We start from the raw sequence: 10,584 nt of genomic DNA, 5'->3' as shown, positions 1-10,584 counted from the left end.
GAAGAGGAAATGCTGGGGTTGACAAAGGACGCACCTTCTCTCCGAGTCACTCCGGGTCACTGGGGCTGAGAGGACACTCACAGGCCGCCCAAGCACACCTGAGCTCAGCGCGCCTCACACTTGCGCTCACAGCGTCAGAAAGAAGCGTGAGGAAGGCTGGGAGACGCAGCCTCGTCCCGGGCAACCACGCGCTCAGGGAGCCGAGATCCTGGACCCCTGGTAGACCCCAGCTTGCTCTGCCACACAGATTGCGGACAGATTGTTTATTAAGAAATCAGGCCATGAATGAGCAGGAAGGGATTAGTGGTAACCTTGGAGGATGGGTCATTCCAGTATCTCCTGTTTTCTTTTTGCTTTTTATTGTTTTGTCTTTTCTTATTTTGAGATATATCTAAAAATGCAGACAAGACTTAAAAGAAATACAGTAAAAAGCCAATTGAGTAGATTCTGAAACAGATAAGGAGATGAGTTGCCAAGATTGTGATCCTGTAGAGAACTTACCTGTGTCTTCAGAAGATTTACGAGAGGAAGTGTGGCTTTGAAGGACTTCTAGGTCTCCTGGGGCCTCCCAGCTTGGGAGGGTGAAGTCTGAGGCCAGGGCATTGCTTCCTCCTGAGGACCGACAGCACTGGGGCCAGGCCTCAGCCTTCCCTGGCACGTAGGTGGCTGTCTTCCCGTCATCCCTCCCTATACGGGTCTCTGCATCCAAATCTCCCCTATTTGTAACGACACTAGCCACAGTTGGTTGAGGCCACTCACTCTAATAACCACATCGTCACCTGATCATCCGAAAAGGACCTCCCCAGAAAAAACGTGACCGTCATACACATCACAAGAGAGGACTTCGACATCCTCTAGGGGATGCAGTTCAACCCCATACACTTAAGAAAAATCATTATGACCATGTTTCTATCTAAAAACAAATTCCAACGTCATACGATTTCCTAACCTATTGCTGTACCAAAACAATTTCATTCATTGGTGCTCTCTATGAAAATTAAAAATGTGATTAATTCTTTTGCACCTTATTTGTGTCAAACATCTTACATATTTGCTTTAAAAAGCCTCTTTATTCTTAAGTATTTAAGCACAAATTAGAAGCCAATTTTATTGAAGGGAAATTAAGGACACAGATATTGAGATAAGATTAGAGGTCAATGTTCAAATTCAGAATCCTGGCTAAGTTATCATGAAAAAGTATATGTCACCCAAAACCCTTACATAATAAGCACAGCAGCTTTCTTCATAACCACCCAGGACTTTAGCCGGCGAGAGCTGGATGGTTAGACCAACTCTGGTGCTTCCCTCCGGGGAGCACTGCTCGGGAGTGAAAGGTAACAGGGTATGGAGACAGCAAGTGGATGAATCACCAGAAAATCCGACGGAGTGAAACAATAATTCCATCCTACCTACAGTCGGATGCCATTTTTATAGCATCTTTTAAGTGACACCATTTTAGAAATGGCGGGCTTACTGGGATTGCCAGGGGTTAAGGATGGAGGAAGCCCCGTGGGAGGGCGGGTGTGGGATGGTTCCGTGTCTTGACTCCAGCGGTGGATGTGTGAACCCAGGTGAGAAGAGAACCAGACAGGACGTCATCCACCCACACACGCATGTGCACCTGTGTGTACACACATACACACAATAAAGCAGAAATTCAACTGGGAAACCTGAATAAGATCTGTGGACAGTGTTGATGCCTAGGGAGGAGCTACAGACACTGTTCATGTAGTATACGTGTGGGTATAGACACATGCATCACAGTTCTGCAAAAGGTCACCGTCGGGAGAGGCATGGTGAAGGGCACGTGATCTCTGTCTTTAATATGTCTTACAACTGCTGTGAATCTACATTACCTAAATGAATTATGGCTTTACATATTTTCGAATTTATTTTTTTTGAAAACAATTTTGGTATGCTTTGAACTACAGAGCTGTGGTGACATGCAATGCAAGTATTATAAATGTTGTTTCTTAATGCATCGATTAGTCACCATGAAGACAAAAAGCAAAGTTAAAAGGATACGTCAGAGAGGAGATTAATGGAACTAGACTAGAAAAACAACATCTAGATGGAGCAGACAGGCGAGAGGGATGACTGGAATGAAGAGAATCTGTCCAGATGCGTTCATTAGATAAATATTAGGTACTCTGCTCCTCGGTTGAAAATTAAGATGGATTCAAAGCCATCTACTGTGGATGTATAAATCTCCCCTTTATAATAAAAGCTCTACAGCATTTTTCAATTAATTTCTTCATTATCTCGAGGAGAGTTATAATGTAAGGCTAAAGAAAAAATATAGTTGAATCGCGTTCAAAATCCACAAAGGCATTATTCATAAAATGCATCCCAAATATTTTTTCCATTGCACCTGAGCAATCGTACATCCAATGTGACCTCTGTCTCTCGGAACCTTAGTCAGTCCCAGCAGGGCTCACCCTGGCTGCCAAGCTGGCCTGGCCCTCATGCTCCTGTGCTCTTCAACGGGCTTCATTTTCTCGTTTCTGCACCTTGGTTATGCTCTAACCCACTATACAATGGGTTCGTTATGTCTGTAATTTGTTATCTGTCTTCCTCTTCCAGCAAAGACACTAGATGAGGCAGGGTTGGGGCTGCGGCATGAGATGATGTACCTGGAACATAGTTGGTGCATAATAAATGCGTGTGGACTGAATGGATGAATTTTAAGATGTTATGGTCTCATGTTCACATCAAACTTTCTGGGTAAAGACTGAAGGGAAGAAGGAAAGGTGGACCCACCGTTGCACCCGCACAGCGATGGCCTGAGCCCTTGAAGCAAGACAGCGATCGTGGGGTGAACCCTGCCATCCCTGAAACACTGTGACAGCGCGCCACAGTGGGCAGAGCGTTGCAGTGAGTGTAGAAAGTACGTACCCATGGCCAAGACGGCGTGTGTCACGTGTACTTACAGCTGAGAAGGAACACGAAAACTCCACCACAAATAGTGACACCCCAGCTGGAAAACTGTCACTGTCATAGAAGAGAGGCGGCCAGGGCTATGTGATTTTGTAAACAAGAGAGTTGCTGGATAGGTGTAGTTCAGTGGTAGGGTTCTCAGCGAGGGCATGGGGCCCTGGATTAGATCCCTAGCACTAGCACTGCAGAGAGACAGACAGACAGACAGAGAGGGAGGGCACTGAGCCCTCGGTGGAGGGCATCCTGGTGGCTTGGAGCCTGACGATGGGGGCAGCTCCTGGAGATGGAGCACTCTCAGGGAGGAGCCCAGGTCACAGGGCCCATGTGAGCAGCTACATTTGATGCAGGAGGCTGAGCTAGGAAGCAAAGGTGCGGAGGTAACACTGAGTCCAGATGAAGAAGTGCCCAGGCCAAGCAGGAGCCGCTCCTAATGAAGAGCTAGGGCTGCCTGCAGTTAACGAGACGCTCAGACCAAGAACAGGGTATTACTCACAATGCATGAATAATTCCCAAAGTCCAGGGCCTCTCCTGCTAATCCCAGCACAGCACATGGGTTGACGTGTACCTCCAACCATGGTGAGGGTTTGTGCTGATCCTTCCCTCCAGCCACCTGCCCCTCATCCTGAGCCATGGCACGCTCTCATGAAAGTCCCCTCTGAGCCAGGCACATTCCTGAGCACTGAGCAGCAGTTTGCAGGAGATAACAGGCTCCAGTTACAGGAACCTAACAATGACCTTGACCACATCACCACAGTCCTCCTTTTAACTGCACGATGCAAAAGCATATAAGAATTTTTTCTGTAAAATATAAGAATTTTTGCTTTCACATGTGACATGAAACAAATAAAACATTAATATCAATTTGTATTCCAGAGAATCTATTTATTGTGCCATTTTTTGCCAACTTTAAACAAACTCTAATTTCTTTAAATGTATACCTTTATTTTAAAAAAAAAAAATATTTTTTTTTAGTTGTGGGTGGACACAATGTCTTTATTTATTTATTTTTATGTGGTGCTGAGGATCAAACCCAGTGTCTCGTACATGCGAGGCTGGCACTCTACCACTGAGCTACAGCCCTACCCAAATGTGTACCTTTCTTTTTATAAATAATCATAGCTGATTACCATGCGCATATCTAAAGCTTAGGAATTTTTAAAACATTTTTAGAGGCCACTTTAATTTGGAAAGAATGTCAAAATTGCTTCTTTAGAATAAATCTAGATATAACATGGAAAACACATTTACAGCCCAATAATTCTTTGTTTTGAGTTTTCACTGGGGGATGGAAAGGACTTGTGATTTTTCATAATCAAGTCGTATCATTAGCATCTTCTGAACTAGACACGAGCCACATTGGTCATTTCATGGAGTCCCCACAGGAATCCAAGCTGATGGTGTTTACCCTTTTTCCATGTTCAGAGAGGTCAAAGAAGGACTCTGGTCACACAGGTGACCAGTCCAAACGCCTGCTGTCCAGAGCCTCACTTTCTCTGCGAGCAGCCAATCCGGGGAAGTTCTGAGCACCAAGCCCTTCACTTAGCCACTCCTCTCTTTCCACCACAAAGTTGCTTTTTGTCCCCAAAACAGATGCACAGAGGGTGCTTCGGGATTAAAGCTCCCTGTGGAACGCGCCATGCTGCAGGTTTCCACTTCCTCCTGGAATCCCTGTGAAAACACAGGAAAGGGTAAAAACAACAGCTCAGAAAGCCCGGCTGCCAATCAACCCCCTGCCAGAGCCGGGAGCCGCGCCAGCGCCAGCGCCGGAGGACAATAGGACCCTATTGAGAAAGCCCAGGGGCCCCTGCGCCCTCCGCCGCCTCGCGGGCGCTGGTCAGCTGCCCCGGGAGCTCAGCGGCGTTTGCTTGTGTTTTGCTTTTTTAAGAAACTGGAGAGAGAGAAACAATAAGACACCATTTCTACTAAAGAACCAAGGAACAGAGAAGCCTGGCCCCCCTTGATGCCGCCCATCCTCAGATGTCAGCTCTCAGCTCTCCAGGGACAGTGGGATCTGAGTCAGTGCCTGAACCTGACCTTCCCCGCCTCCACCAGGCCTGCGCTTTCCCTCACCTGGCCCTTTGGAAAGGCATTGCCCCATCGTCCCCTTCCCACCCACCGCTGTGCCTGGAGGCTAGGAGGGCTTCAGGGGCGCCAGGGCTCCGCCCCATGTGCACCCTCGCTCTCCCCCACCCCCGCGCAGGCGTCACCGGTGCATCTTGACCTTCCTTAACTCCTTCTTTAACTCTATCCCACTAAAAAGCCCGATGCTAGCAGAGCTCATGCTCAGCCCCGCACCATGGAGCTTCCTGCTACCCCTCGGTCTAGAACCTTCTGTCCCTCTGGCTCTTCACTTGACTCACTTCTGTTCATCCTCTGGGGTAGATATGGCGAAGGGCAAACCTCCGTACTCCTCCTGGCCAAGTCAGGGTGGTTGAGGCACACACCGCAGAGGGTGTCTCAAGTCCTAGAGAGAGCTTGGGTCCTGGGAGCCCAATCTGAGTACAGAGCCCTGTACACAGCGAGCACTCCCTAGATGCACAGGAGCCAAGGCAAGCCTTCTGAATCTTGATGCTCACAAATGAGGAGATAACTTCTGGGAATGATGATGCGCTTTCCTTTTCTATCACCCAAGATCCAACCCAGTTTTTAATTTAAATGCTCAATAAATGTGCTGAGAGGATCAAATGTTAAGATTTGATGTGTGAGTATAGAAAGTGCAGGATGAACTGCAGAAGGTGAGAGTAGGGGGGGGACCTCGGCTGGAGGGGTGTGAAGACTGTGTTGAGAGGTGGAGACCAGGTGGGGGAGGGAAAACAGGGTCCAGGCTTCCTGGAGAGTGGGAGGTGTGACTTCCCTGATATGAGCACAAGAGGCTTGCACTGGGGAGTTGCGCCAGTGGGGAACAGATCGCAAGCCCAGTACTTGCCTGCAAGATTCTGCCTCCGTGGGCAGTCCAGGTCGGGCTAGGAGCTCAGCGTGGGGACTGGAGAAGGATGGAGTAAGACAGGGAGTTGGAGGAAGTGTGCTGTTGCTCCCACCCCCGGCAGCATCCGTGCCTGGCAATCTGGAGTGGTCAAATTCAGCAACGCCCCTGAGGGACTGTGCCGCTTTCTGGGAGGGACTCTACCAGCTTCAGTGCAGGGGGAGAAGAGGGAGGTGCAGAGGGAATGCCACCGCCCGGAGGAGATGGAGCTCCTTGAGTTCCAGTGTGAGGCCTTGAGTTCACAAAAGAGCACACACACCAGGCCCCATGGCCTCAGAGGAGGGCCTGCACCCAGTGCCCAAAGGCCACCAGTAATAATACAGTTGGAAGGCAGGCTTCGTAATTGCAAAGAAGGTCCGCTCATGGACACTGCATGAAGTCAGGTGAGTGCATGAACTAGTTGGACGCTGCTGGCAGTCAGTTCCGGTGGGCTTCGATGGCATGCCAGCATGACTTTCTGCAGTGTTCTGGGCAGAGCTAACCCACCATCCAGCCCTTCCACATCTCAGGAACAGAACTGCCAGTCTCTGCAATAGGCCACTCCAGGACCATTCCACTGCCCAGAGGTTGAACGCACATGGGGTCTGCAGCACCCAAGAGCATGCCAAGGACTGCAGATTTGCATCAGCCCTCAAGATTGTGTGGCTGGAACGGAGGATGTGGTTGGAGAACCAATAATTTTTTTTTTTATGGGACACATAAGGAATGACCCTCCAGTTGCTTTTCCCATATTAAAATTCACTTAAAGTAAGTATTCTGTGGCTTTCTGCAGTCCAGAAGAGAAAAGGCCAGGATTGCTGCCCCCCCAGTGAGTGAGGTGGGGCAGCTGCTCCGGTGTGAACAGCAGCTGGGCACTCGATCAAGTCCAAGTTTGTCATCGGAGCAGGAAGGGGTGGGAGTGTTCTTGGAGCAGGCAGGTCAGCTAGGGGAAGGGTAATGTTTACTCCAACTGGAAACTTGAATTCCCTGCATCCCAGAGACGGCTCCAGCTCGTCTAGGCTAAAGGAGAGAGCTAGGCAACCATCCGACAGAGGCCAGGGAGAAAAACCCAGAGCCCGCAGAGCCTGGGCCAGCAGGCACACAGGAAGCCGAGGGCCAAGAAGATGAGCAGGCCAAGGGGGGCCTGCAGTCGGCCGTGGGAGAGCCCGGCAGGGGCCAGGGTGGCCTGTAGGGTGGAGTATGGTAGAAATCCGTCAGAGTGAACACTTGAGCAGTGTGTCTGGACTTGGGAGAGGGAGACAGAGGGAAGGAAGGGGCTACCTAATGTGCATAAATCCACATGCTGTTATCTAGGGTATCCATGTGCTTCTGCATTCATTTGAGCTCCTGAAATTTGCCCATTTGCTTATTAACCCCAGACAGATTTCTTTGGGGGCTCTTATTACAAAATCTTTTGGGACCATTTATGCCTTTTGAGACCAAGTAGAAAGATGTTCCACCAAAGGTGCAGGTGCACTTCTGGATTCATTGCCCTTGAGGTGTGATGCTGTGGCTGACATGGGTGGGTGCGACCGGATGCCCCCCAATATGTGCCACATTGGAAATTACTCCAGGCAGTTTGATCAAGGAAACGAGCTCAACTTCAGTGTAGGAAGAGCAAAGAGCAAAGCAGCGCCTGCTCACTTTCCTCGGCACACTTCTGTGCCTTGGTTGCCTCCACAATGCCTGCATGCATGTTTTTGAAGGTCCAGTGAAGACATTGTGTCCCACAGGGGTTCTTGGCTATTTAGGGAATGAAACCTCAAGAAGTTATGAAACACCATAAGATATCAATGTTCACCCCTATTTTCTAAACTAGATTTTCTTCAGTGCCGGGAAGCCTGGCGATATTGCCGGCACACCATCCCAGCTGTGAGCATAGCTGTCGGTGAAAACCCGCTGTCAGACGTCCTCAGCTCCTGTTCCCAGGGTGTTCTGTGAAGGGCCAAGAGCCTGTTCCCGCTTTTTCTTATCAGCTTAAGTGCTTTATGGCAGATAAGCAATAGAATGTGCCAAAGACTTAAGAAAAAGTTACTGGGAACTTTTTAAATTAAAAAAAAAAAAAAGCCTATCCATTTGCTCAGCCTGGCGTGTGTGCCTGGGAAAGCTCATTTTTCCAGGTTAATGGTAAATCCTCTGTTTAGCCGGGGGGACTCGTCCTCCGTAGGAATACAGCCTGAGAACCACTGTCTCAGACGCCTGCTGCTTCCTGTGTTCTGTCTTGGAATACACTAAAAAGCTATTTTTAAAAATGCGTGTTTCCTGCCTACAAGAATGAAGCCAACCTGGCTTTTCTCCTTGCTCTGATTTCAGTGTCTGCTTTCCTATTATTTCATGTACATTTTGTAAGATACCCTGTGTCCCTTTTGGAACAGTCATAAATAAGTTACTTAAATACAACAAAAACAAACACAGAGCCTCCTGGAAACAAGCTCTGGAGCCCAGGGACTTAAGGTTTTAAGACTCTGCTTGGCCATCCCTTCACCCCTTCGGCACACGATGAACAGTCTGTGTAGGCCAGACGCCCCGCAGGTCTGGTGTCACCGCAGCCCTGTGAAGGCCCTGCCTGGCACCTGCCTCACTGCGGGTACATTCTGGAAGGGAACAGGAGACACACTCCAGTGTCCAGGAGGTAACATGGCCTGTCAGGGGCACCAGAGAGGGAGGGACAGCCCTGCAGGCTAAGTGACATTTAAGCAGGGAACTGAAGAAGAAATCCAGGGCCAGGCTCTCCCCGACAAGGGCCTTCCAGGAAGAGGCAGCAGGCGTCCTGTTGCTCCTTAACCCTCCTGGAATGGATTTGTCCACAAGTCCTTTGTAGCTTTACACATTTAAATAGCCTGCAGATAGCTTCTTTTATGGCAGAGCATAATGCCAAAGTCCTCTGGGCTGGACTTTTCTGTCTTTTCGGGATTCCAGTATCACTTGCACCACAACCTGCAGTGACCCGACCCAAGGTGTAAAGCATTCTTTTAATGGTTGTCACTAATTGGCTTCTTGTTTGCTTTCCCTGCACCAGGGGCAAGGGGGAAGGAGAGCCTGCCACGTGGAAAAACCACCGTGACTGCAGCAGGGGGGCTTTGACAAGGCCCTGACTCCTGCAGAGGTGTTCTCAGGTCGCCCTGAAAGCTGTTGGAGAGTCTCCTCGTTTGACCTGAATTTCCAAGAAACCAACAGCCAGGAAAAAACAAGTACACCAGCAGGAGTGTCCTCCCTGCCCCTGCACTGTGCGTGGGAACCGCAGTGTGATGGGCACAGGGCGCGTCCTCCCTGGTAGAGGCCTGGGTGCGAGGGCCATGTCCAAGCTCCCACAGACTCACAGTGAAACGCGTTCGCAGCCTGTCCACAGGCCTGTGTGTGCCCTCCATGTGTCTTTCACCTGTCACTTTTTAGAGCACTTTCTCCAGGATGTTTCTCACCCCTCACCACAAAGGAAAAGGAAAGTCCCCTACAATCAAAACTAGTCACAGAACTGTGGAACATAGGGTCAGATGCTGTGAGCGTGGTGACCAACCTAGGAATTCAGGCAGGCAAGTCTGGGAACGCTGTTTCTATCTCATGATTGCCTTCCCGCACCCCCTGGGCCAGGGCACCTGTGATCAGGGCAGAGACTGCGTCAGAGCAGTAGCAAATGGATCTTTTCTGTCACAAAACCCAAACTCATGCTGGACACAGAAAGGATACAGTTTGAAACCCAGCTGGCCCGCGAGACCGCCCCGCATCTCGGGTCCATTGACTGCGTCCCCCGGTCGGAGGGAGGTCTACCAGGCAGGGGCATCTTTAGGTGCTTTATCAGAAAAAAATAAATCATATTTTAGAAGGGATAGCAAGAAGTGCGGTGGCTTCCACAGAACCTAGTGTTTTAATTCTTTAAAAATGTCCGGAGCGGGCTGGGGATGTGGCTCAAGCGGTAGCGTGCTCGCCTGGCGTGCGTGCGGCCCGGGTTCGATCCTCAGCACCACATACCAACAAAGATGTTGTGTCCACCAAAAGCTAAAAAAATGAATATTAAAAAAAATATTCTCTCTCTCTCCCTCTCTCTCTAAAAAAAAAATGTCTGGAGCAAGTGTGGCAGGAGTGCAGCACAGGCACGCAGTGGACGTGCATGTTCGTTGCAGCGGCCATCTGTGTGCACCTGTGAACAGCCAATAGCCAGGAAAATGGGTGCCTGTCAGTAATTCACCCCAACAAGTCATCCTCGGTGCAGCGACTTCACTCATCAAGAGAGCTAGAGGTGCCTGTGGTCTTCCATGTGCAGCCGTGGCGGGAACCACTTGGACTCCGCCCTCCTCCCCGAGGTTCCCAAATGGAAGACTGGCTTCACATTATAGCATCTACTCTTGTTAATTGATGGTATCATAGGAAGATATAATTAAAGCTCCAGCGGCTCTCAGTTACCCTCTCATGACAAGACATCTCCTCCTGCTGTGCCTGCTGTGTGGGACTCACAGGCTGTGAAGTCAGTGCCCGTCTCAGTTCCCAGGGCAGGCAGCAGCCACATGCTGGGTGAAGGCCCTCAGCTCTGGCAGATGGCCCGAGCCCGGCTGGGACAGGGCTGGGCAGGCGCTGAAGGCTTGCCCCAGGGCTTCCTGCTTCTCCCTTCAGTTCCCAGCAGCCCCAGGTGGACCTTCCTGAGAGAATACTTCAGACTCAGCCACAGCGGGATGTTCTGATTGTCTCCAGCC

Source organism: Marmota monax, unplaced genomic scaffold, assembly GCF_021218885.2.
Source record: "Marmota monax isolate L192 unplaced genomic scaffold, Marmota_monax_Labrador192_F-V1.1 WCK01_AAM20220418_F8-fsc00026, whole genome shotgun sequence".
Classification (NCBI taxonomy): Eukaryota; Metazoa; Chordata; class Mammalia; order Rodentia; family Sciuridae; genus Marmota; species Marmota monax.
Note: the sequence above shows the minus strand (reverse complement) of the source record.